We start from the raw sequence: 26,983 nt of genomic DNA on the forward strand, positions 1-26,983 counted from the left end.
TCACACCTGGCGCCACCTTCTGTTGTAAACGAGAACTGAGGGACAGGTGACACTCTCCAGGGTCACGTGGTAAGGCAAAAGCAGAACTGCCCTTTTCCTATCATTGTGATTCTACATACACCCCCTGGGCAATGTCAGCCACTGCTGCTGTACCATTTTCCATCTGGGTGAAAAATCTCAGATCTTTATCCATTCCAGACCTGTCTGCATTCTTGGTGTGTTACGTTCTCTTCACGACAGCTGGTAACCCTTTAAAAATTCAATCAGATCACGTTACTTTCGTGCTCCAAGCCCTTCTGTGGTTTCCACTGTACCTGGAATTACAATCTAAATACCTTGTCATGGCTGTGATCACGCCCCTGTCTGTCTTTTTCTGCGATGCAGGAAGTTTGTTCCTTCCTTAGGACTTTTGCATTCATTCTTTCTTCTGCATCCACCAGAGGCCTACACGGCTCCTTCCTTCACTCCACTCAGAGCCATCCTGCCTAAACTTCACCCTGTACTCTGAGTTATTTTCTTTCTTTTTTTAATTATACTTTAAGTTCTAGGGTACATGTGCACAACATGCAGGCTCATTACATAGGTGTACATGTGCCCTGCTGGCCCACTGCACCCATCAACCCGTCATTTACATTAGGTATTTTTCCCAATGCTATTCCTCCCTCCATGAATTCTTTTCTTCATAGCAGTTATCACCACCTGAAACTTACCTCACTCAATTATTATTCTCTCCAGCTGAAATGTCAGCTCCAGGAGGGTGGGGAGCTTGTGTGCTGCCTTCACTCCTGTCACACAGTACCTAGAATAGTGCCCAGCACATACAGTCGGCACTCAATCACAGCATGGCTGTTGAGTCCTTCCTGAGTGCAGGCACTATTCCAAAGTCTATACATGTATTAACCTCCCCTCCCTCAGTAACAACCAAAGAGGTAGGAGCTGTTATTACCAACCCTGTTTTACAGATGCATCAATAATGATAGAGAAGTGAAATGACTTGCCCACACAACCAGTAAATTGGCAGAGTCAGGTTTGAATCCATGGAGTCTGGTCTGCACTTTCAATCACCAAATACCCTTTCTGAGAAACGTGTGCTGAACAAGTGCACGGATAAATCAGTGTCTACTCAACATCTGTGCCTAGATATCCCACAGAGTTGGGGTTTGGCTATGTTGGTCACGCTGGTCTGGAACTCCTGGCCTCAAGGGATCCACCTGCCTCGGCCTCCCAAAGTGCTAGGATTACAGGCATGAGCCACCACATCAAGTTTTTTTCCCTATTTTACAGAGAAATAAACTGGCTCAGAAAAGTGAAGTGACTTGCTTATGGTCACACAGTAATATCTACTAAATAGTCACATAGTAATAGCTACCAAAGCCTAACCCCTCTAATTAGTACAAGCTCTTTTCCATTACACTGTTATAAACTTATTCATTATTATTACTAATGAATATTATTGCTATTACTTTTATCATCCAAGCACTATTTATCGAGAAGTTATTCTGCCAGGTACTTGTACAATGAATTTCACAAATATCATAGCATTTAATTATCACTATGATTATATGAGATCAACATGAGAAAAAAGCAGAGGCTGACTCACGCCTGTAATCCCAGCACTTTGGGAGCCCAAAGCAGACAGATCACCTGAACCTGAGGTCAGGAGGTCGAGATCAGCCTGACCAACATGGTAAAATTCCGTCTCTACTAAAAATACAAAAATTAGCCAGGCATGGTGGCATGCACCTGTAATCCTAGCTACTTGGGAGACTGAGGCATGAGAATCGCTTGAACCCAGGAGGTGGAGGTGGCAGTGAGTCAAGATCGCACCATTGCACCCCAGCCTGGGTGACAGAGCAAGACCCTGTCAAGAAAGAAAGAAAGAGAGAGAGAGAGAGAGAGAGAGAGGGAGGGAGGGAGGGAGGGAGGGAGGGAGAAAGAGAGAGAGAGAAAGAAAGAAAGAAAGAAAGAAAGAAAGAAAGAAAGAAAGAAAGAAAGAAAGAAAGAAAGAAAGAAAGAAAAGAAAAGAAAGAAAGAAAAAAGAAAGAAAGAAAAAGAAAGAAAGAAAGAAAAGCAAGCAAGCAGGCAAGAAGGAAGGAAGGGAGGGAAAGAAAGAGAAAGAAGGGAAGGAAGGTAGAAAAGAGGAAGAAAGGAAAGAAAAGAAAAGAGCAGACCTGACTTCCAGGAGCTGTCCTGACATTCAGCTGGGCCTTGATGTTCTCCTGCTAAACATGAACAACTTTGCAAAACATCAGTGTCAGACAAGGCCATGCTTTGCCCATGACAGATCAAAACCAAAACTGCCTAAACTATAATCATGTTTGAACACAGACAAAACATGAGCAAGCCACAAAAATAACCAAGCAGCCCTCTCCCCTGGCTAATATGAACATTGGCTGCTTCTTTACCAACTGCTGCTCTTCTTACAGCTCTAACCTCCATCCAGTCATCCCTTCTTACCGCTAAGATTTATTAAGATACCCAGTCATGGAACTGCTGCACTTCCTGACAGCATCCGATGCAGAGCAAAGCCTGTTTCTTTCAACCATCCCCCAAATCAACTAACACAAGCCTGAGTCCTAGAAGTCCTTTCTAACATCCTCTTAATGAGATGTCACTGTGTGATCACCCAGGTCTGCATTCTCCTTCGCCGTAGTGAGTAATAAACGCACATTGTTCGACTTCTAGTTCAGCTAGAAAGAGGGGTATTCCTAGTGGTCTCTGGCTGGAGATATTGACAGGTATTGTCATCATCCATATTTTATCAATAAGAAAACTGAAGTTCAGAGAAGTTGAGAAATGTATGCAAGACCGCAAGGCAGTGAGTGAGAACTAGTTCTATCTAACGCCAGTCTACGTCCTCACTTGTTTAACAACCCCTGCTCTTCCAGCACTCTGTGCCTCAGTTTTCTCATCTGCAGCGAGGCAGTTAGACTTTGCTCTCCAAAGGTCGCTCCAGTCCCCATCTTCTTGGAGGCAGGTGTGTGAATGCATTGTCAAAGGGGCTCCACCTAGAGGAGCTGGAGAGAACCTCTCTCGTTGGGAACCCGCTGGATTCCAAACAGATTGTTCCCATGATGCCTTGCAGCTGGGAGGTCTAATAATGAACTTGAAGAGTGGTGCATCCTCAGAAATACCTTCATGAGCCTTGGACCCTTGCCCACCACCTACCTCCTACCCCCTCCTCTCAGCCATCCTCTTTTCTATTTCTGAATTACCGTTGCCACCGCTCTTGCTTAACTGGGGGAGGCAAGGCAGGGGGGTGACTCAGGAGCTCTTACCCTACTGAGCACCCTCCTCTTCCTACAGTTGCCTGTCTCCCCATCCCCAGTGAGGGGCACCTCACAAGGGGGGGCTACCATCTGGCAGCCTCTGCAGAAATCTTAGGGAGCTTTAAAAAGAGAGATTCCCTTAACTATGAATCCTAAGAGTCTGAAAGCTTGTGGAGAGGACTTAGCAAAATGTTGCACAAGAACCGAAAATACACTTTGTGGGAGGTGGAAGTACTTTGATTACCATTTCTCAGTCTCTGCAGAACTGTCTTAGTACAAAGACAGCTGACCTGGTTAGTGGGCTTCTTGGGAGTAGTCAGGACCCATGTGGAAATGCAGGGCCAGGGGCAAAGGGGACACATATTTGTCTTTTTTTGAGACAGGGTTTTACTCTGTTGCTCAGGCTTGAGTACAGTGGCACAATCACGGCTCACTGCAGTCGTCACCTCCCGGAATCAGGTGATCCTCCTACCTCAGCCTCTGAGTAGCTGGGACTACAGGTGCATGGCCACCAGGCCCAGCTGATTTTTGTAGTTTTTGTAGAGATAGGGTTTCAACATGTTGCCCAGGCTGCTCTTGAACTCCTGGGTTCCAGCAATCCACCCACCTCAGTGCTGGGATTATAGGCGTGAACCACCACGCCTGGCCCATATACTGGTGTAATGGGAAACAAGAGTGCTCTTCTAATAATGAGTGCTGTCAGCTGGAACCTGCTGCCAAGAAGAGGTGAGCTTCCCATTGGAGAAAGTATGAAAGCTAAGCCTGATTAATGAGCTGACTTCTATGAAATTCTGGGTTTTCATTATTCAGAAGCCTTTCCCAACTTTTCTTTTTCCAGCACCAAATCCCTCTCTCATCCCAACATGCACACACCTGTGTCACTCCCCACCATGGGTCTGTTTCTTAGAGGTAAGAAAGGTAGTGGGTTCTCTCCTGATGAGCTGTGTGGAGCAGAGGGTAGCAGGAAACTCAGGCCACAGGGGAGAAGGGCACAGTTCTCATGCAAATGAGGTGGTTCCCCCATCTCTCCTAGGTAACTCCTCTTCCCCTTCGCCCTACCAAGGGCACTCCAGGTTCACCTATATTCAGGGTTGGGTGAACTTTGAGGAATAAATTGGGGTATCCTATGATGCAGAACAGCTATTGGAAACCAATACAAATACTCCTTTTGGAGACGTGGGAGGTAAAGGAAATTAGAATCCTTTTTCTAATGTCCACATCTTTGCCATGATCAAAAGCTTATGTTTTCCTCTTTCTTTCTACCTGATAAAATTCAGTTCATCCTTCAGACTCCAAGATGAGCACTGCCTCCTCTGCGACGCCAGCCTTGACCTCTTCAGGTGAGATTAAGGGCCTCCACCTGGGCTCCCTCTGCCTTTGTGCTGCTGAAACTATTCCTCTGCCTCCCCTGTTCTGGTCCAGCCAACTCCTAAGTGAGGTGCACTGTGGTACAGAAAGAAAATATTTAGAAACTTCAGTTTATTCATTTCTAGCCTACACTTTATGAAAATTTATATTATTGAATACCTATAGTGTACATATTAGTACAACAATATGCATATACTTATAAATATGGGAACTGCACACTCAAAAACTTTGTACTGGGCCAGGCATGGTGGCTCACGTCTGTAATCCCAGAACTTTGGGAGGCCAAGGCGAGCAGATTACTTGATGTTAGGAGTTCAAGACCAGCCTCGCCAACAGGGTGAAACCCCATCTCTACTAAAAATACAAAAATTAGCCAGGTGGACACCTGTAATCCCAGCTACTCAGGAGACTGGGCAGGAGAATCGCTTGAACCTGGGAGACGGAGGTTGCAGTGAGCTGAGATCATACCACTGCACTCCAGCCTGGGTGACAGAGTGAGACCCTGTCTCCAAAACAAAACAAAACAAAACAAAGCAAAAACCTTTTACTGATATGGGTGGTGTGAGGGATCAAACAAATTTGGAGGCTACCGTTTTGGTAATTACTGTTTTCCAGGTGCCTATCGCAAAACAGGTGCTTAATATTGGGAGTGAGCCCTGATGTGGTGGCTCATGCCTGTAATCCCAGCGCTTTGGGAGGCCAAGGCCAGAGGATTGCTTGAGGCCAGGAGTTCCAAACCAGCCTGAGCAGGATGAAGAGACCCTGTTTCTACAAAAAAGTTAAAAAGTTAACTGAGCATGGTGGCACACACCTGTAGTTCCAGCTACTGGGGAAGCTGAGACAGGAGGATCGCTTAAGGCCGGGAGTTCAAGGTTACAGTGAGCAATGATTACACCACTGCATTCCAGCCTGGGTGACAGAGCAAGACCCAGTCTCTAAAAACATATATATCATGTATATATGTGCACATATATGTATATAATTATACTGTTCCCTACTGGAAAATGAGTGACCCGATATCACTTACAAACACTAGTGATACATATATATGTGTGTGTATATATGCACATATATGTATATAATTATATACATGTGTATATGTATGTATAATATGTTATATACATATTTATATAATTATACACATGTGCATATACACACATGTGTATATGTAATTATATATTAATATAAATATGTATAAATATGTAAAATACATATATAAATATTTGTTATATACATGTCTGTTTTATATATGTATATAGTTATATACACACATGAGAGTGAATGAACAAGTGAATGAGGCTGCCTGGGTTGTCTGTTATAATGATCATATATGTTAGCTGGGTGACATTGGGCAAGATACTTCTCTTTCTTAGGTCTGAATTCCTCATCTGTGAAATTAGGAAGTTGGATCAGATTCCCTCCCAAATGCCGTCCAGCACAAGTGTTTCTAACTGATGTCCAGGTCACTCATTTTCCAGTAGGGGGCAGTATCATTTAGTCACTAATAATCATAGTTAATGTTTAAGTTGCAGTCATTACATGGTCCAAGGGCTCAGCATGTGTTAATTCACTTAGCTTCACAACAACCCCGCACAGGGAGAAGACAGGTACAGAGTACACATACAAGTTAAATCACTTGTTCAAAGCCACATACAGAGTGTGACAGAAGATATGTGCCCTACCCTTACCCCGGACCTGACACCTTCGGTGCCGCCAGCTGATTTCCAAATGCTAGTGTCTGCATCTCTCTGCCTGAGGGCTGCCTTGGAAGCCACACAAGGAGGGCCCAGGCCCAAATCAGCCGGAAACCCTCAGTCCATACGGAGACTGGTGCCCGAATAGCTCCACTGGTGTGTAAACACTTCCTCTCCTAGGGAAAGGGGGCAATAGCTGCTGTGAGGAATTGTCTGGCCCTGCCCCCAGCATTCCCGATGGGATTAAGCTCAGTCACAAACAGTGATGAGGGGCTTGATGCCTCACCCTTTCTCATCCCCATGCCCACCTTGCCTAATAAGCTGCTTCTTAGATCCCCAAATTCCCAAATTAAGACAAACCCAGAATTTGGACTCTTGTAGCCTGGCTGGAAAGTCTGGGCTCTTAATTTACACAATCTTCCTCCCAAAGGATGAAGCCTTTGGGTCTGTTGCGTATGCCCGGGTTCTGCCATTTATCTGCTGTTATGGGTTGAACTGTGTCCTCCCAAAAAAGCTAGTGGAGTGGCAACCCCCAGGTCCCTCCGAATGTGACCTTATTTGGAGATGGGCTCTTTACAGAGGTAATCAAGTTAAGATGAGGTCATCAGCATGGGCCCTAATCCAATACGACTGGTGTCTTTAAAAAGGGGACAGACAGGAGAACACTATGTGAAGATTGGATTTACGTGACCACAAGTCAAGGAACTTCCAGAAGCCAGGAAAGAGGCCTGGAACAGATCCTTCCCCAGCTTCTTCAGAGGGAATGCAGCCCTGTGGGCACCCTGATCTCACACTTCTGGCCTCCAGAATTTAAGAGAGTAAATTCCAGTTGTCTAAACCAGTCAGTCTGTGGTCCTTTTTTCTAGTTGCCCCAGGAAAACAACATGCCAGTTACGTGACATCACCATGCCTCCATATCCCCCTCTGTAAACTGGGGACAATAAGGCACCTTCCTTCACAGGATTCTTGGGAATTAAATGAAATAATGCATGCAAAAGGCTAAGCATGGAGCCTGCTACATGGCTAGTGTCCACTAAATGGGTAGTTGTTATTGCTGTAACTGAAATAACAGACCACCACCACCCCACAACACACACACATACACACATATAACTTTAGGGAAGGGGATTTCTTGGATAAGCAGACAATTGACCCTCATGCTCCTTCCCTTTTCCTTCAGAGGGTCCAGGAGAACAACCTACCCGTAAATCTGACCTGGCCCAAAAGTTTAAAAAAAAAAAAAAAGCTTTAATGTTGAAACATCACTCAGGTTTTTGTGTTAAGAGGTAGGTGTTCTTTGGGAGGCTGAGGCGGGCAGATCATGAGGTCAGGAGATCGAGACCATCCTGGCTAACACGGTGAAAGCCCATCTCTACTAAAAATACAAAAAAATTAGCCGGGCATGGTGGTGGGCACCTGTAGTCCCGGCTACTCGGGAGGCTGAGGTAGGAAAATGGCGTGAACCTGGGAGGCGGAGCTTGCAATGAGCTGAGATTGTACCACTGCACTCCAGCCTGGGCAACAGAGCGAGACTCCATCTCAAAGAAAACAAAAAAAAGAGGTAGGCGTTGTAATGGGTTTTCTTCTTACAACTGGTAGAGCCCAGTCTGATGGCAGGAAAAGTGGTGACGATGCTGTTCTGCAAAATATTGGGAAGTATCACCCAATATTAATATTCTTAGTTGCAAACAACAGGATCCAATCCAGTTCGTTTAATTGGAAAATGAATGTATTTAAATATTGTATAAGGCCAGAGAGACAAAGCCTGAACCTACACAGACAAGAAAAAATATCCAATATCACAGGGAGCATGGGGGATTCTTTCATGAAATCCCCCCTGCCACCACCGCTTGGCAGCGCTGATGCTCAGAACCGGACGCCAGAAACTCCACCCCTGCCATCCCCAAAGAACCCAGTGAGGGGGTGGAGGGTAGAGGATGAAGGTGAGGATGCAGTGAGAATGAGGGCTAGGTTCAGAGAGTCCTGGATTCAAACCCTCAGCCTGTCATCCGTCCTGGGCAAAGGCGATGTGCTCATGCCCTCGTTTATTCATTCTCTACACAAATATTTACAGACTGCCTCCTTTGTGCCAGGCACTGTGCTAAGTGCTGGGGATAACGTGATGAAAGAACAAAGGAATGTGGTTTGTGTTCTTGTGGTGCTCAGTTTATCAAATACAGTGCTGAAGCAAGCCCATGGGCACAGGAAGGAGGCAGAGTTTCAAGGCGACAGACAAGAAGGCAGTGAGTTTGCCTTGCCTGGGTGGTGGTGGCTCGGGAGCACTGCAGACTCACTCTGCAGGGTGGCTGCCTCAGTGTTCCCATCTGAAAAAGGGGAACAGGTAGGACGGCTCAGATTATTTCCGAGGTGCTTCTAGCAGTGACCTCCTGCCAAGTGGGCTTTTGGAAAATGTGTTAAGTTTGTGGTTTCACAGGACACATCGCCACTTCCTCCTCGGAAGGCAGCGAGAGCCTCAGCATCAGAGGAGGGACACTGTGCAGGTGCAAGGGGTGTAGGGCCTGTGAACTCTACCTCTTTGCCTCAGATCTTCCCTCCAGACCTGCTCCTCACCTTGCCCCACGCCCTGGGGTCCCGGCTGTCTCCCACAGCAGATCCTGGCTCACTCCTGCTTCTCCAGGAAGTGGTTCTCCTTCCTTCTGCAGAGGCCATACCCAAAGGTCTTGCAGATCCTGGAGCTGGTGTTGAAGAAGGACCTGGGAAGGAAGGCTCCAGGTAGAAGGTAGGTGGCGGGGCTACCTAGACACAGGAGGGTCAACTAAGAGGATGGTCATCACAGAGGTCTATACAGCAAGCAGCAGAAACAACCAGCATGGCCAAGTGCGGTGGCTCACACCTGTAATCTCAGCACTTTGGGAGGCCGAGGTGGGTGGATCACCTGAGGTCAGGAGTTCAAGACCAGCCTGACCAACATGGAGAAATCCCGTCTCTAATAAAAATACAAAAACTAACCAGGTGTGGTGGCATGCGTCTGTAGTCCCAGCTACTCAGGAGGCTGAGGCAGGAGAATTGCTTGAACCTGGGAGGCAGAGTTTGCAGTGAGCTGAGATCATGCTACTGCACCCCAGCCTGGGCAACAGATTGAGACTTCATCTCAAAAAGAAAAAAAAAAAAAAAGGTAAAATATCTTGATGAATATTTAAGATTGGAATTTAAGTCTCTGCAATTATTCAATGTCTTCATTCAGCCACAGACTTCTTCACCTCTTTAGTAAACCATCAGGTAAACAGAGGGGGAAAAAAACCTGGTGAAATGAGAAGATTTGCATGGATGTGGAAGGTGTTTTCTTTTTGAAGCTAGAAATCACATTCTGGTAGATGATTAACACTTTAACTTGACCTTGAAGTCCCTGGAATGACTCATATTTAGATCCAAAGCTCTTGGGCTGAGCAGGGTTGGGTTAGGGTGCAGAGAGCAAGGCAGGACTGTGCAGGTGCAAGGTTGGATCCTGTCTTCATTTTAAATGTTTATATTTTGTTCATGGACTTTTAACATTAATTTTAATTTTTTAAACCATTGCATTAGAATGCAATTTATCTTGATGGCTGAGTTTTTTGACTTCTTACATTCTGTGTCCAAGACCTCATTAATCTCACCCTTGTCCTGAGGTAAAGCCCTGTCCCTTGGGGGTGGATGAATGAGCTGGATCTTTTGCTGAGAGCAGATTTGATGGAGACCCAGAAGGAGGGTAACACCAGAGCCCTGAGGAGGGAAGAGTGGGTGCCACAGAGTAGAAATCATTAGGAAAGGGAAGGCTGTGGTTCCTGAGGGCAGCCTCGCCTGCTGCGTAGCCCTACCTGGGGTTGCTACTCTTCCCTCTTCACCTTTTGATGATCCAATCAATGAGTTCCTGTACATTTAGAGCTCTAAAGTAGAATGATTTATCTGTTTTCTTTGAGTTGTACGAGTTGGAAATCTTTACTTGTTTAATGCTTTTTTTATTTTCTAAGTTTTCTATCATGAGCATATATTACTGCATTTAGGTATCAGGAAACAGCAAAGGAAAGACATTTAATTACTTATGTAAAGAACAGAATCATCAGGCCGGGCGCGGTGGCTCAAGCCTGTAATCCCAGCACTTTGGGAGGCCGAGACGGGCGGATCACGAGGTCAGGAGATCGAGACCATCCTGGCTGACACGGTGAAACCCTGTCTCTACTAAAAAATACAAAAAACTAGCCGGGCGAGGTGGCGGGCGCCTGTAGTCCCAGCTACTCGGGAGGCTGAGGCAGGAGAATGGCATGAACCTGGGAGGCGGAGCTTGCAGTGAGCTGAGATCCGGCCACTGCACTCCAGCCTGGGTGGCAGAGCGAGACTCCGTCTCAAAAAAAAAAAAAAAAAAAAAAGAACAGAATCATCTTCAACAGAGCAAAGCATTCTTACCACTCAAGAGACCTGAGACAGACCGAGGGAACAACACATATACACAGGCCTTCAGTGTTTGCCTGGACTGGTGCAGTAGCCTACTCACTCAGCCACAGACTTCTTCATGTCTCTGTCTCCACCCTTGGTCCCCTACAGGCCACTCTCCACACTGCAGCCAGAGGGATCCTGTGACAATTTGAATCAGATCGTGATGTCCCTGTCATTTCCCATCTCTCTTACAAAGCCTAAGTTTTTATACAGTCCTACAAGTCTTGTCCCCATAGCCTCTCTGACCGCATCATCTTCCACTCCCCCACCCCACCACTCAGCCCCAGCCACACTGGCCTCATCACTGCTGTGCAAACACATCAGGCACAGTCTTCCTGAGGGCTTTGCACTAACGACGTCTTCTTCCTGTATTGCTCTTCTCCCAGCTGGTCACGATGCTTACTTACTTTCTACAGGTTCTACTCTTTGACAGGTCTACATAAAAGAGCAGCACCTCCTTTACCCCCATTACTCCCTCTCCCCTTCCACTACTTTGTCTTCAAAATGCTTGTCATGACCCACATATTATCTCCTTATTTTTCAATTGCCTGCCTCCCCCAGAGGGTAGGGTCCTTTGCTGTGTTTTCTTTACAGCTATGTGTTCGTGGAGAATGATGCCTTGTAGGTTCTTGGCAAATATTTGTCAAGTGAACTAATCTGCTCAGGCTCACTGGTGCTGGGGATGGTGCTGCAGTCATTGAACAGGATGAGGATAATTAGGTTCCGTGGAAAAAAGTGTATTTGATCATGGTGCACCTCCTTATTAGGAATCGAGTTCTAACATGCTATAAGTGGTCTCAACATGGGAGGTCAGAAGAGGGGATTATTTTTTCCAACTAGGGGATCGACAGAAGTTTTTCAGGGGTTGGCCCTGGATATGAGCTTTGTAGCACAGTTGGATTGGGACTGGAAGAGAAGAGGGTAGAAAAGTGGACTAAGGGATCGGCACAAGCCAGGTACCTGGCGAGTGGGGAGGACTTATGGCATGATTGTGAAACTGCCTTTGCAAAAATTATAACTGAGGAAATTATGACACTGAAAGAGGTCAGACCTAACCAACTCTATCTTGCTTCTACCCTTTAAGCTGTCCTTGTTCATTCCTGGGCATAGGCAGAACTAACCTTAGGAAGGAATTTAGTTGGTGGTTTGACTGCAACAAAATAGATACTAGCCCTTTCCAAAAAGTACCTCCTTCTTACCTGGGGACCAGTCTGCCTTAAGTAGCTACAAAATTAGAAATTACAGTTTAGGAGTCATGCAGCCTCTGACTGCAAGAGTTTGAACCTCCCCAAATTGCTCCTGGTGATACATCACTGTTGTAAAACCTAAGGTCAGTGCTTGATCTATTTTGCAGAACCTGCACCTGATGGATCAGCCGACACCACCCAGACCGGTAATTATTAGGAGTCTAGCTCTAACATGCAGCAGTCTCATGCTGTGAGATTCACCCGCCTGAAGACACTCAAAGATCTGGAGAGGATAGTAGTCGAGACATAGGAGAGTAAAGGCCTGGAGTTATTACTAATATCCCAACGGCCTGAGAGAAGCACGCCTTGGCCCTCAAGCAAACCTCCAGCAAACTCTCAGAATACAGAACAAGTTTCTTGCTCTCTGCCTACAGGTGCCTTAGGCAGCTCGGCTGTTCCAGATCCTTCTGATTAATTTTTAGAATGGGGAAATAAAATCATGATTTCTTTTTTTTTTTTTTTTTTTTGAGACGGAGTCTTGCTCTGTCACCCAGGCTGGAGTGCAGTGGCCGGATCTCAGCTCACTGCAAGCTCCACCTCCCGGGTTCACGCCATTCTCCTGCCTCAGCCTCCCAAGTAGCTGGGACTACAGACGCCCGCCACCTCGCCCGGCTAGTTTTTTTTTTTGTATTTTTAGTAGAGACGGGGTTTCACCGTGTTAGCCAGGATGGTCTCGATCTCCTGACCTCGTGATCCGCCCGTCTCGGCCTCCCAAAGTGCTGGGATTACAGGCTTGAGCCACCGCGCCCGGCCTAAAATCATGATTTCACATTGGATTTTTTTTTCCTTGGAGAAAGGAGGTAGGTAGACAAAGTCTTTGAGAATAAGACATTTTAGTAAAAAATGAGCAAAGAATCTGTGTGGCAGGCATCCCTACTGCACAGATGAGGAAACTAAGAATGAGTAACTTACTCAAACCACACAGCTAGTAAGTGGTGGAGCCAGGACAAGATACCATTAAGCCATAACTCAATCATTGAAGAATCTGGCTTCTACAGGGAATTCTTTCTTTCTTTTTCTTTTTTTTGGAGATGGAGTTTCACTTATGTCGCCTAGGCTGGAGTGCAATGGCACAATCTTGGCTCACTGCAACCTCTGCCTCCTGGGTTCAAGTGATTCTCCTGCCTCAGTCTCCCAAGTAGCTGGGATTACAGACACGCACCACTACATCTGGCTAATTTTTGTATTATTAGTAGAGATGGGGTTTCACCATGTTGGCCAGGGTGTTCTCGAACTCCCGACCTTAGTTGATCCACCCGCTTTGGCCTCCCAAATTGCTGGGATTACAGCTGTGAGCCACTGCACCCGGCCAGAGAATTCTTAAAATACAGATAACTGGTAAGGGTCTTGGGGAGGAACTACCCAAACTCATTTCTCCCCTCTTCCTGGGCCTCACCTTAACCACCAAAGAACAGGGATGAGTGAGTCGGGAGAGCTTTTTCCTAATACCGAATACGGGGTATTGTCAGAGGCGTTTGAATCAGAGTGACTCCGTTTTGAATAGGAGCTGGGTCAAATAAGCCTGAGACCTGCTGGGCTGCTTTCCCAGAAAGTTGGGCATTCTAAGTCACAGAATGAGATAGGAGGTCGGCACAAGGTACAGGCCACGAAGACCTTGCTGATAAAATAGGTTGCAGTAAAGAAGCCGGCCAAAACCCACCAAAACCAAGATGGCAACAAAAGTGACCTCTAGTCGTCCTCACTGCTCATGATATGCTGATTATAATGCATTAGCATGCTAAAAGACACTCACACCAGCACCCTGACACTTTACAAATGCAAACATAATGTCAAGAAGTTACCCTATATGATCTAAGAAGGGGAGGAACCCTCAATTCCAGGAACTGCTTACCCCTTTCCTGGAATACTCACGGATAATCCACCCCTTGTTTAGCAAATAATCAAGAAATAATGATAAAAATAGCCAACCAGCAGCCCTCAGGGCTGTTCTGCCTATGGAGTACCCACTTTTTTATTCCTTTACTTTCTTAATAAACTTGCTTTCATTTTACTCTATGGACTCACCCTGAATTATTTTTTGCATGAGGTCCAAGAACTCTCTTTTGGGGTTTAGATTGGGACCTCTTCCCAGTAACAATATCTTTTCCAACACCAACAAATTCTCCAACACCAACTAGGTGTCCACAAATTAATTCACTTCTGACACTAATTCCTGAGTTAGCACTGTAAACCAAAAGTATCTGAAACAAGTCTCAATTTTGGAGTTTATTTTGCCACGGTTAAGGACGTGCCTGTGGCAGTCTCAGGGGAGGTCCTGATGACGTGTGCCCAAGGCGGTCGGCCTACAACTTGATTTTATACATTTTAGGGGGACATAAGACATCAATCAATACACATATGATGTACAATGGTTTGGCTCAGAAAGATGGGAGGAGCTTCCAGATCACAGGTGGATTCAAAGATTTTTTGATTGGCAATTGGTTATTATCTAAAGATCTGGAATCAATAGAAAGGAATGTCTGGGTTAGGTAAGGGGATGTGGAGACCAAGGTTTCATCACACAGATTAAGACTCCAGGTAGCAGGCTTTGAAGAGAATAGGTTGTAAACGCTTCTTATAAGCTTAAGTTCTATGTTAGTGTTAATGTCCAACTCCCCCTTTCCATCATGGCCTAAACTAGTTTTACAGGTTAACTTTGAAATGCCTTTGGCCAAGAGGAGGGGTCCATTCAGATGGGTAGGGGGCTTAGAATTTTATTTTTGGTTTACAGCACAGACCTCACAGATTAAGGGCTCAGTCCCACAAGACCTGCTCTCACTTCAGATACAAATTGCAAATTCCAGGAGTCACTCACACTTCTGACTGATTGACTATATAAATTTAAGTGTTCCACAATCCCCCCTCAAGTTGGATAACTCACTAGAATGACTTTCAGAACTCAGGAAAGCATTTTGCTTACTGTTGTAAACCAAAAATAAAATTCTAAATCCCCCAGTCGATGGAATGCAGCCCCCATCCCAACCAAGGGGATTCCAAAGAAACCTGAAAAACTAGTTCAGGCCATGATGGGAATGGGGGATTGGACACGCCGCATTGCACTCACCTCCCTTTGGAATTCAGGCACAACTGACCAGCAGTAACACTGAAACAGAGATCTTAAGACTAACAAAACAGACTAGCAATAGGATACCAAATTTCAGCCTCACTCTGGTACAGTACCACATGTCAGAGAGCAGGACCTGAAAGAAATCAAAGTATTTGACCCTAAAATATATTTATTTGACATATTTTTGAAATAGTCCTGCAAAACTGTCTCTTGTGGGGAAAATCTACATTCTGTAGAGAATCCCCTTCCCTTTGCAGGTTGTTTGCCTGATTCAGGTGAGAATTAACTGAGAGTCTGACACTTTTTTAAGTCTGATAAGAAGCATTTACCATCTATTGTCTCTGAAGCCTGCTACCTAGAGGCTTCAACTGCATAATAGGAATCTTGGTCTCTATGACCCATTATCTTAATCCAGACACTCCCTTCTATGCCTTCTGTGGATTCCAGGTCTTTAAATAAACTCCCAACCAATTACCAATCAGAAAATATTTGAATCCACCTATGACCTGGAAGCACCCCCACCCCATGCTTCCAGTTATCCCACTTTCCTGGGCCAAAGCAATGTACATCTTACTTGTACTGACTGATGTCTTACGTCTCCCTGAAATGTATAAAACCAAGCTATAGCCTGACCACCTTGGGCACATGTTCTCAGGGCCTCTTGGGGCTGTGTCACAGGCCATTGGTCACTCATATTTGGCTCAGAATAGATCTCTTCAAATATTTTACAGAGTTGGACTCTTCATCAACATAAATGTGCATATGTCTGTGAACTGCCTGGCATCTTCTTGAAATGTAGATTCTGATTCAGCAGGTCTGGGGCATGAGATGCTGTGTCTCCAACAGGTGCTCCCCCATGTCCATGGAAAGAGTTAAACTCTGTAAATATTTGAAGAGATTTATTCTGAGCCAAATATGAGTAACCACAGCCCGGGACACAGCCCTCAAGAGATCCGGAGAATGTGTGCCCAACGTGGTTGGGATTCAGCAAGACAGGAGACTTTAATCAAGTACATTTAAGAAATACATTGGTTTGGTCCAGAAAGGTGGGACAACTGGAGTGGGGGGATGTGGTTTCCAGGTAGCAGGCTTCAGAGAGAATAGATTGAACATGCTTCTTGTTGGGCTTAAGGTCTATGTTGATGTTAATGCCGGAGAGTCTAATGAGGCATGCCCGACCCCCACTTCTTGTCATGGCCTGAATCAGTCTTTGAGGTTAAATTTTAGGAGTGCCCTGGCCGAGGAGGAAGCTCGTTTAGATGGTTGTGGTGGTGGGTGAGGGATGAGGGGAGCTTAGAATTTTATTTTTGGTTTACATTCTCCTGCTTCTGGCCAAGAATTGCCAGAGGCAACATCAATGGCCAGCAAATCTTCGTTATGTCCCATAGTGTTGCCGGGATGCCATCGCTGCCTGCCCCCCGTCCATCCTGTTCCTCAATGGGATTCCCTATGGATAAGGGACCAAGAGTCAAAAGACTTACACCAGCCGGGCGCAGAGGCTAACGCCTGTAATCCCAGCACTTTGGGAGGCCGAGGCGGGTGGATCACATAAGGTCAGGAGTTCAAGACCAGCATGGCCAACATGGTGAAATCTTGTCTCTACTAAAAATACAAAAACTTAGCCAGGCGTGATGCAGGTGCCTGTAATCCCAGCTACTTGTGAGACTGAGGCAGGAGAATCACTTGAACCTAGGAGGTGGAGTTTGCAGTGAGCCAAGATCATGCCATTGCACTCTAGCCTGGGTGACAAGAGCAAAACTCCGTCTAAGAAAAAAAAAGTATTTGTGGATTAGAACAGGAAAGGGAACCTATTCCATCCAATAGGGCACCAACTAAAGATATGAAGAAAAATTATAATCTGGTACTCTCTAGAGGATTATTGCAGCCAAGAAATAATACATGATTCAGTCTGCACTCAAAAAAAATTTAGGGCTGAAATCTAGTATCAAGTGTTACACTTTTCCTTTGAAACAATTTCTCTTTCTCTAGCCCCTTTTTAATCTATTAAAGAGAAATTATAGTAAGACCGATCTGTGTGCAAAGTGAGTTTTAGTCTTATATACTTGACCTGATTATTGCATAAAATGCAGCAGGCAGTGCTTGGCTATATAGGCCCCTTTTTAGTTGCTTTGCTGGAACTTTACTTAAACATGCTATGGCTAATTTTTGTACAATACCCATTTTCATAAGATATTTAGGTAGGGCCGGGCGCGGTGGCTCAAGCCTGTAATCCCAGCACTTTGGGAGGCCGAGACGGGCGGATCACGAGGTCAGGAGATCGAGACCATCCTGGCTAACACAATGAAACCCCGTCTCCACTAAAAATACAAAAAAATTATCCGGGTGTGGTGGCGGCGCCTGTAGTCCCAGCTACTCGGGAGGCTGAGGCAGGAGAATGGCGGGAACCCGGGAGGCAGAGCTTGCAGTGAGCCAAGATCGCGCCACTGCACTCCAGCCTGGGCGACAGAGCGAGACTCCGCCTCAAAAAAAAAAAAAAAAAGATATTTAGGTAAAGGGATTACAAGTACCTTACATAAAGCCTGTTTAAACATCTTAAATTTCATAATTCTATTAACCTGTACATTTTATGTTCTGGTCCTAGGAACTATTTTTTTCCTACCCCCAGATCATTTTACCTTTTCTGGTTCCCAGCAGGGAGTGGCACCTGTAAGACCCATGAGGGATGGCAAGTTGAGAAGCCTTCTCAAACAGTTGTATGATTCTGTGGGAGGGGCACCCATGTAAAAGGGGCTCCCTAAACCCCCAAATTTACCATGACCTGGGTAATAGGCATATTCAGTGGGAGGATATCCCCGTCATCATCCAGCCAGTCCCACATGGCTCTCATATTTATGTGGATAAATGCCACTGTAAGATCTGTTTGCCTTGAGAAGAGAACTGCCCAACTCTTTCTGTAAAATGCCAAGTGGAGCCCCCCAGATGAAGCGGTTGATATGCTTCTCATAATTCCGGAGAATTCCTGAGAACTCTCAAGAATAAGCTCCTGTGCATTTGGCTCACATACACTCATCAGTGATCGCCCTATAGAGAACTGTGGGGCCTGCATCAACCCAAACGATCTCTTAAATTTTGTAGCATTTAAAATTAAGGATTTTTGTCATTAAAGTAGTGATTTTTGCAATAAATGACACAAAAGGCTTCTCAAGAAGCTGATGATACCAATCTACAAACTGGAATAATTCCTTTATATTATTCCTTGTAGCTATAATTGGTACGTGGTTTTGCCATTCCCCCACATTGACTGTCTTCTTGGGAACCACAGGTCTCAGAGTTAACTTGGATGTAGGAATAGGAGGAAGCCAGAGGGGTAGCGGGAAATCAGGCATGAAAAGCCCCAGGCCCCACCTGCACCTCCCTCCTGAGCCCAGGACTAATTTCAGAGAGCAGAGACCGAACCTCCTTTGCCTATCATATCCCTGGGAGCCACCTCTGAATCAGCCACCACTGAATCAGCCATCACTGCACTTGGAAAGGGTAGGACTCATACCAAAGATGGGACACCATGCCGACATTATCTTGAGACCCAAGCCGACATTATCTTGTGGCAGAGGCAAGACCACCACAGTTTCATGGTCCCACGAAACTGATGCACCTGGTGAGCCCCAGAAACGCAGCACACAAGGAGTTTCAGAAGCTGCCATTCCCATGTCTGACCACGCGAGGGCGGCGAACCCTCAGATTGGGCCGCTCCCTTAGGCGGAGCTGTTCTGAACTTAGACCCAGGAAAGCCGTGAAAATCCACTGGGCGTCCCAGGGCAGCCATGCCCTGGGAGCTGCAACTCGAAAGCATCTGCCCCCGGCCCAGAGAGCTCGGGGCCAGGCCGTGTTACGCAGCTGGAAAGCGTGGACCCTTTGGCGGCGTGGGATAGGGCGAGTTTGCCCGCAGAGCCAGCAGCTCGCCCCCTCCTGAAATTCCAATTCTCAGGGACAGGGATGGTGACACCTGAGGAAATTCCTCAGCTACAAAGCATCATGTTTCACCTTCTTGAGCCAATTTCTTCTGTAAAAGGGAAATGGTACTGGCATTCATAAGATTTTGCAGGATCAAAGCAGAAAATCATTAGGAAAACACTTTGCAAACTGTAGAGAACATTGCAAATGTTATATATCAGGGTTTTTAAGAAAACTTTTAAATATTCTCTTTATTTGGAGAAAGAGGTAGGAAAATTCTGGAGATATAGTAACGAACAAAATGTACCAGGTGTCTGGCAAAATCTGTCCCTGTGTTTCTTTTTGAAATTGACTTGAATTTTATTTCCATTCTTAGTTGTTTAATATTTTCCTTAATTTCGAAATTACTCATTCTCCATGCTACAGCCAGTGCGATCTTTTAAAAAAGGAAATATGATCTACAACTACATGTAATGAACGGATGAACATCGTAAACATAACGTTGAGTTAAAAACCCAGATAGAAAACAGCATCTGCTGCATGACTGCGTTTACATAGAAAGTACAACAGGCAAATAGTTGGAAGTCAAGATAGTGGTTACTCTAGGGTAATGAGTGGAGGGGGTGCTGGTAATGTCCTATAAAATTCATTGGGTTATACATTTATGCACTCTTTTCTGAATACATTATATTACACCTCAGTGGAAAGTAAAATTGTATGGGGGAAGGAAGGGAAGCTAATCGTGTCTCCACTGGCCTAAAAGCGTTCAGTCGATTCTGATTCTTCTGAATGTGAAATTTGTACTCCTTTACCCAAGTCCACCTGGTGTCCCTGGCTTCATCACCAATGGGCTTACCATGGCCACACGGGTCCTCTTTCAGGCCCTCGTGTCACTCTGTCTCATGCTGACCAGTTCTGGCCACAGGGCTGCCTCTTCCATCACTGGGAGCTCCTCCCCACATCGGAGCTGTTCCCGCCACCTGGAATGTCTTCCCTCTACATTCCTGCCAGCTCCTTCTGCTCAGCCTTGAGGTCACTTTCTCACAGAAGCTGTCCCTGAGCCTGTATCTAAATTGCACCCTCACCATGACACAAAGATGTGAACAACAAACACTAAGGATTCCAAAATGAGGGAGGGAGGGGAGCAAAGGTTGAAAAACTACCTGTTGGGTACTATGTTCACTGCTTGGGCAACGGTATCATTAGAAGCCCAAACCTTAACATCATGCAATATACCCATGTAACAAACTTGCACACATACTCTCTGAATCTAAAAGAATTTTTAAAATAAGAAAATAAATTGTACCCCCTTAGTTCTCTCTATGAGTACCGTCTTTTTATAACACCATAATTTGTATTTATGGGATGATTATGCTTCGTTATTTGGTAAATGACCTCACCAGCTAGGCTCTAAATCAAAAAGGGCTGGGACTGTATCTGACATATTCTCAGTTGTACCAGCAGCACCTAGCACAGCGTCTCACGTAAATGGTACTTATTTATGGTTTGGCTTAACTAACACAACAAAAAAAACCTTTGGGAGGGGAGGGCATTCAATCAACAGAAAAAAAAAATGATATGTAGGGGAAAGAGAAACAAAATGTTAACAGGTATTGTATTAGTGTTGTAAGAACATGGGCGTTCTTTTTCTTTCTTTAATATGACCTATTTAATCTCTTATGTTATTTTTATGAGTAAGAAAATAAAAAACTTTAAAAATATTTTTGTACTATTTAAAATTAAGTTTTCATTTAAAACATAGACTTCTGGGTGTATAAGTCCATTCTCCATGGTATAAAGAACTTGCATGGTATAAAGAATTCTCCTGCTATAAAGAACTACCCGACGCCAGGCACGGTGGCTCACGCCTGTAATCCCAGCACTTTGGGAGGCTGAGGAGAGCAGATTATCTGAGGTCGGGGGTTCAAGACCAGCCTGACCAACGTGGAGAAACCCCATATCTACTAAAAATACAAAATTAGCTGGGCATGGTGGCACATGCCTGTAATCCCAGCTACTCTGGAGGCTGAGGCAGGAGAATCGCTTGAACCTGGGAGGCAGAGGTTGCAGTGAGCTGAGATCGCGCCATTGCACTTCAGCCTGAGCAACAAGACCAAAACTCCGTCTCAAAAAATAAAAATAACAAAATAACAAAACAAAACAAAACAAACCTACCAGAGGCTGGGTAATTTATAAAGAAGAGGTTTAGTTGGCTCATGGTTCTGCCAGCTGTACAGGTAGCGTAGCTGGGGAGGCCTCAAGAAACTTTCAATCATGGTGGAAGGCAAAGGGGAAGCAGACATGTCTTACATGGCAGGAGTGGGAAAAAGAGAGAGGGGCGAGGTGCCATACACTTTTAAACAATCAAATATCATGAGATCTCACTATCAGGAGAACAGCAAGGGGGAAATCTGCCCCCATGATCCAACCAGCTCCCACCAGGCCCCACCTCCGATATTGGGGATTACAATTTGACATGAGATTTGGGTGGCAACACAAATCCAAACAATATCACTGAGTAAAGTGCAGATGGCAGGATAGTTATACGACAGAATGTTCATTCTCCGATTTCTATTGAATTGGAGAGGAGAAAAAAAAAAAACAGGCAAAAAAAAAAAAAAAATCAGCAACAGTAAACCACCATGGGAAATAGTAGAACCTCATTCCATAAACTTCAAAAAGCAGTAGCAACAGAAAAATATAGAAATCCTGATGTGTTTCATCACGGGTCCTATCCCCAACTGCTCTGTCCCAGAAGAAGTGCAGGAGAAAGAGGAAATAATACAAAAGTCCTGAAAATTCTCACCAGTTGTTCCAGTTAGCTGCCTAACAGGATCCATACTTAGTGACATAAAACGACAACTATTTTCTGATGCACGTGGATTCTCTAGGTCTGGAATTCAAGCAGGGCTTAGTTGGAGAATTCTTTTGCTTCTTATGGCCATGTCTGAGGTCATTCTGTGGTACCCAGCTGGGCTGGGCTGGGTTGGGCTGGACTGGAGGACCCAGGATGGCTTCAATCACATGTCTAGGGCCTTGGCAGAAAGGCTAAACTAAAAGGCTAAACTCAGCTGGGACTGTTGACCAGTGTCCACTGCATGTTCTTTTCAGCAGTGGCCTCTGGGTAGTCAGACTTTTCACATGGACATCAGCATCCCCCAGAGCCAGCATCTCAAGAGTGCAAGATGGAAGCACAGCCTTTTTTGACCTAGCCTCAGAAATCACACAGCATCTCTTCCACTACATTCTGCTGATCATGATGGAGTCAGCAAGGTCAGCCCAGATTCAAAGAGGGGATTGACCCCAATTCACAATGGGACAAGTGCCAGAAAAATTGCAGACATGTTTTTAAACTGAGACAGAGTAGTTAAAATTTTCCTATATGTAAAATATAATAACTTCCTCCAAGACCCCCCGACCTACCCCTGCTGCCCTACTTCCCACTAAAAAAAAAAAAAAAAAAAAAAAAAAAAAAAAATCGTGGCCTTGTGCAGTGGTTTATGCCTGTAATCCCAGCACTTTGGGAGGCTGAGGTGGAAGGATCACTTGCATCCAGGAGTTTGAGACCAGCCTGGGCAACATAGCAAGACCCTATCTCTACAAAAAATAAAAAATTAGCCAGTCATGGTGCCACACACCTGCAGTAGTCCCAGATACTCAAGAGGCTGAGGTAGGAGGATTGCTTGAGCCTGGAAGGTCAAAACTGCAGTGAGCCGTGATCATGCCACTGCACTCCAGCCTGGGTGACAGAGTGAGTTTGTCTCAAACAACAAACAAACAAACAAATACCTCATCCTATTTTGACATCAAACTCAGCTCCAGTTTCTGGAGCTTATCTACATCAAGTCCAGCTGCAAAGAGGCGTCTTGGGGTCTGTTCCATGGGTAGAGTTTCTCTCCATCTGAAAACCTGTGAATTAAAGAGACATGCTTTCTGCCTCACATGCTCCCAACCTGCAATGGCGAGATTGGCACAGGAAACCACTAGGTTCACTACTGTTTTAAAAGGGGAAGTTCAGAGCAATCACTGAGCCCTGGCAATTCTGAAATTGAATTGTGTACCTGTTGCCAGAGGTTCAGTCCTGTTGCCTGGGTTCTTGGCTCCACTCTGATTCATACTTGCTTTTCCATAAGAAATGGCTCTTGTTTACAACTGAGTAGGCTTCTTGTTCTGTGTCTTAACAGAATACCTGAAACTGGGTAATTTATTAAAAACCAATTTTATTTCTCACAGTTCTGTAGGCTGGGAAGTCAAGCCTACAGAAGGTCAAGGGGATGCACCTGGTGAAAGCCTTTTTGCTGGTGGGGACCTTCTGCAGAGTCCTGAGGCAGTTCAGGACATCACATGGTGAGGGGGCTGAGCATGCTAAATTATGTCTGTCTTCGTCTTATAAAGTCACCAGTCCCACTCCTGTGACAATCCATTAATCCATTTATCCGTGAATGGATTAATCCATTCATGACCCAACCACCTCTTAAAGACCCCACCTCTCAGAACTGCCACATTAGGGATTAAATTTTAATATGAGTTTTGGAGAGGAGTGTTAGAAAACTGTGTGCAAAAAGTCAAGATGAATCCCCAGAAAATTCAAGTCCCTTGTTACTACCCAAGCTCTTAGGATCTCAGCAGAGATAAAAAGTCCACCAAGGCTTGCCATTCCCCAAGGCTCAAATTTCTCATTGATTGACTGATCCAAAGCTCCAGGGAAACTTTCTCATAAATGGAATAACCCATCACTAGAGGGAGCCAACAACTGTGGTTCCAGGAATTTAAGAAAATCTCCAGAGAGCAGAGCCCAGACTGCCCATCATAGTCAAGAGACATCTCCAATAGCATTCCCTTCTTCCCTCAACTCCATGACTTTAGTCTCCACAGAAGTGTATAGAAGCAAACTTCAGACTGCAATTTGGGGATAGGGGATGGGAATAACAATAGAGCTCAGATATGGTGAGAAGGAAACCAAAGAGAATATATTGACACCAATTAGAATAAGCAAAAGGACAGGGCAGAGTTGCCCAAACTGAGCATGAGGAAGATGAAGGGAAATCACAGAGTAGCTATGCACCATACTACATGCAGTTATAAGGAAGAAAGAAAATAAAGCAGGGATGGAGGGGAGAAAGGAAAAAAAAGAAGAAAATTAAAAAGGAAAGGACATTGGAGAAAGGAAATAGACACAAAGAACTCAATTCGGAAGAAAATCTGAGAAGAGGAAAAATTTCCAGGAGGGCTTTCAGCTTAAAAAACAAAAACTTTAATAAAATAAGACATTAGGCTGGGCTCAGTGGTTCAGTGGTTCACACCTGCAATCCCAGTTTGGGAGGCCAAGGTGGGAGGATTGCTTGAGGCTAGGTGTTCAAAACCACCCTGGGCAACATAACAAGATTTCATTTCTGAAAATAAATAAATAAATAAATAAATATTTTAAAATAAATAAAAATGTAAAAGACCCTTAAAATGGGTATTAAGGAAATAAATTGAAGATCTAGGTAACACCACTAAAAAAATTGCAAATAAATTGAAAATATCAAGGAAGAAACAAGTCAGAGCTACAAATCAATTTACTAGCATAGAATTAAAGTTGGGGATAGTAAATACCAATAGCCTGGGCCAGGCGTGGTGGCTTCACGCCTGTTGGCCAAGGTGGGTGGATCACCTGAGGTCAGGAGTTTGAGACCAGCCTGGCCAACATGGTGAAACCCCATCTCTACTAAAAATACAAAAATTAGCCAGGCATGGTGGCGTGCACCTGTCATCCCAGCTACTACAGAGGCTGAGGTGGGAGAATCACTTGAACCCAGGAGGCAGAGGTTGCAGTGAGCCAAGATTGCAACACTGCACTCCAGCCTGGGCACCAGAGAGAGACTCCATCTTAAATAAATAAATAAATAAATATCAATAGCCTAGAAAGAGGGAAAAAAAAGTCAAATTATTTTTTTAAATATTAGTTTATCATGTGTCAGATATTAATTATTGACATTAATTTAAGTATTTTAAATATAGATATATGTTAACTATATTAATGAACACTATCCTATAAGGTAGTATTGGGGAAAGGGTTAACTCAGCAGGTCCGGGTTGTTATAACCCTACACATTCCTAGAAAGGTCTGTTTTCAGGACTGATCTTTGGCTTCCTCCTGGGAACTGAGCTCATAGACTCTTCTGGATGATGAAAGTGAAAGTTTTTTTGCATGCCTGAGGCCTTGGGCCACACTGTACCAGTTAGTCCACATAGTGTACACTAGCAATGATTTATGGTGAATGCCCCCTTTTTCTCTGGGGGTCTGGAGCTTTGTTAACTGAGGTAGGTCATGCAGGCAGTGTATGCCTATGAATGATCCTCAGCAAAAAGCTGAGATGCCCAGGCCTGGGTAAGCTTGCCTGGTTGACAACACTTTGCATGTGTTGTCATGCATCATTGCTGGAGGGACTAAGCATATCCTGTGCTACTCTCTAGGGAGGAGACACTCACAAGTTTGTGCCTGGTTTCCTCCAGACTTCATCCTATGCATATTTTCTCTTTGTTAATTTTCTTCCGTATCTTTTTGCTGTAAACTTACATATAACAACAATTTTATTCTGTATTTTTTTTTCTGTAAACTTAAGTGTAACAAGTATAAACTTAAGTCCTATGAGTCCTTTTAGAGAATTAAACCTGAGTGTGGTGTTGGGGACTCCAAACACAGGTAGTTTCCACTATTATCTCCAAATAGAAACTGTAGTACATAGATATTAAATGCCTTGTGCAAAGTCATGCTGATATTGAATGGCAAACTGGAATTCAAATTATCTGACTCCAGTGCCCATGGTTCTAACAACTACTTACAAGTGAAGATAATCTGACATAATTAATGTCTCTTCAATAGAAAAGTCCACAATTGAAACAGAAAACTTATTCAAAGATATAATACAGGAAAATTTCCCTTTTAAAAAACATGCAGCCTGAAAAAGCACTCCTTTTCCAAAATGATGCAGAATGATATCAAAATATTGTAAAGTTACTGAAACTTGAGGATAAGCAATGATATTTTTAGATATTCATGTAGGGAAAAATGTCACCTTTAAGAGAGAAAAACATTCAGGCTGCACCATAACAACATTCACTGGCAGAATTCAGTGAAGCTAAGTCCACAACTGTCCTGGAGAAAAGAAAACATGATCTAGGATTTTTTTACCCCATAAAATTGTTCTTCAAGTATAAAGAACATATGCAAAAATTCAGGGAAAACAATATCCATAAACTCTTCATTTTTGTAGATTATTTTTGTTAATCTAACAAAATGCTGATGAGGTTATCCTGAAGTTACTGATAGTTGCTTTATATGATAGAGCATTAATATCCAATATGGTAGCCACTGACCATACACAACTATTGAGCACATGAGGTATGGCTAATATTAATTGTTATATGCTATAAATGTTAAAGTACACACCAGATTTCAAAGACTTAATACAAAGAAAAGTAAAATATTGCATTAGTTTTTATTTCATATTAATGATATATTGAAATGATATTTTAGATATACTGCACTCAGTTAAATAAACTATAATTAAATTAATTTTACCTTTTTTTTTCTTTTTTCTTTTCTTTTCTTTTTTTCTTTTTGTGAGACAGGGTCTCCTTCGCTGTCACTCAGGCTGGAGTGCAGTGGCACAGTCTCAGCTCACTATTAGCCTCAACTTCCCCAGCTCAGATGATCCTCCCACCTCAGCCTCCCAAGTAGCTGAAACTACAGGCACATACCAGCACACCCAGCTAATTTTTTGTTTTCAGTAGAGACAGGGTTTTGCCATGTTGCCCAGGCTGGTCTCAAATCCCTGAACTCAAGTGATCTGCCCACTTCAGCCTCTCAAAGTGCTGGGATTACAGGCATGAACCACTGTGCCTGGCCCCTATTTTTACTTTTTAGAATAGCTACTGGGAAATTTAAAATTCGATGTGTGGTTTGTATTATATTTCTGTTGCACAGCACCATAGTAGACTTTGGGGAGA

At 44.3% G+C, this 26,983-nt stretch overlaps 1 long non-coding RNA gene across 1 annotated transcript; it reads right to left on the reverse strand.

Annotated features, from left to right (window-relative positions):
* Nucleotides 1–1,931: 1,931 nt before the first annotated feature.
* LOC105496441 (uncharacterized) lies at nt 1,932–26,983 on the reverse strand. Its single transcript, XR_011613307.1, has 3 exons — nt 22,778–26,983; nt 8,903–9,088; nt 1,932–4,712 (listed from the first exon to the last, which is right to left on the reverse strand). It is a non-coding gene; the product is annotated as an uncharacterized lncRNA (long non-coding RNA).

Source organism: Macaca nemestrina, chromosome 15, assembly GCF_043159975.1.
Source record: "Macaca nemestrina isolate mMacNem1 chromosome 15, mMacNem.hap1, whole genome shotgun sequence".
Classification (NCBI taxonomy): Eukaryota; Metazoa; Chordata; class Mammalia; order Primates; family Cercopithecidae; genus Macaca; species Macaca nemestrina.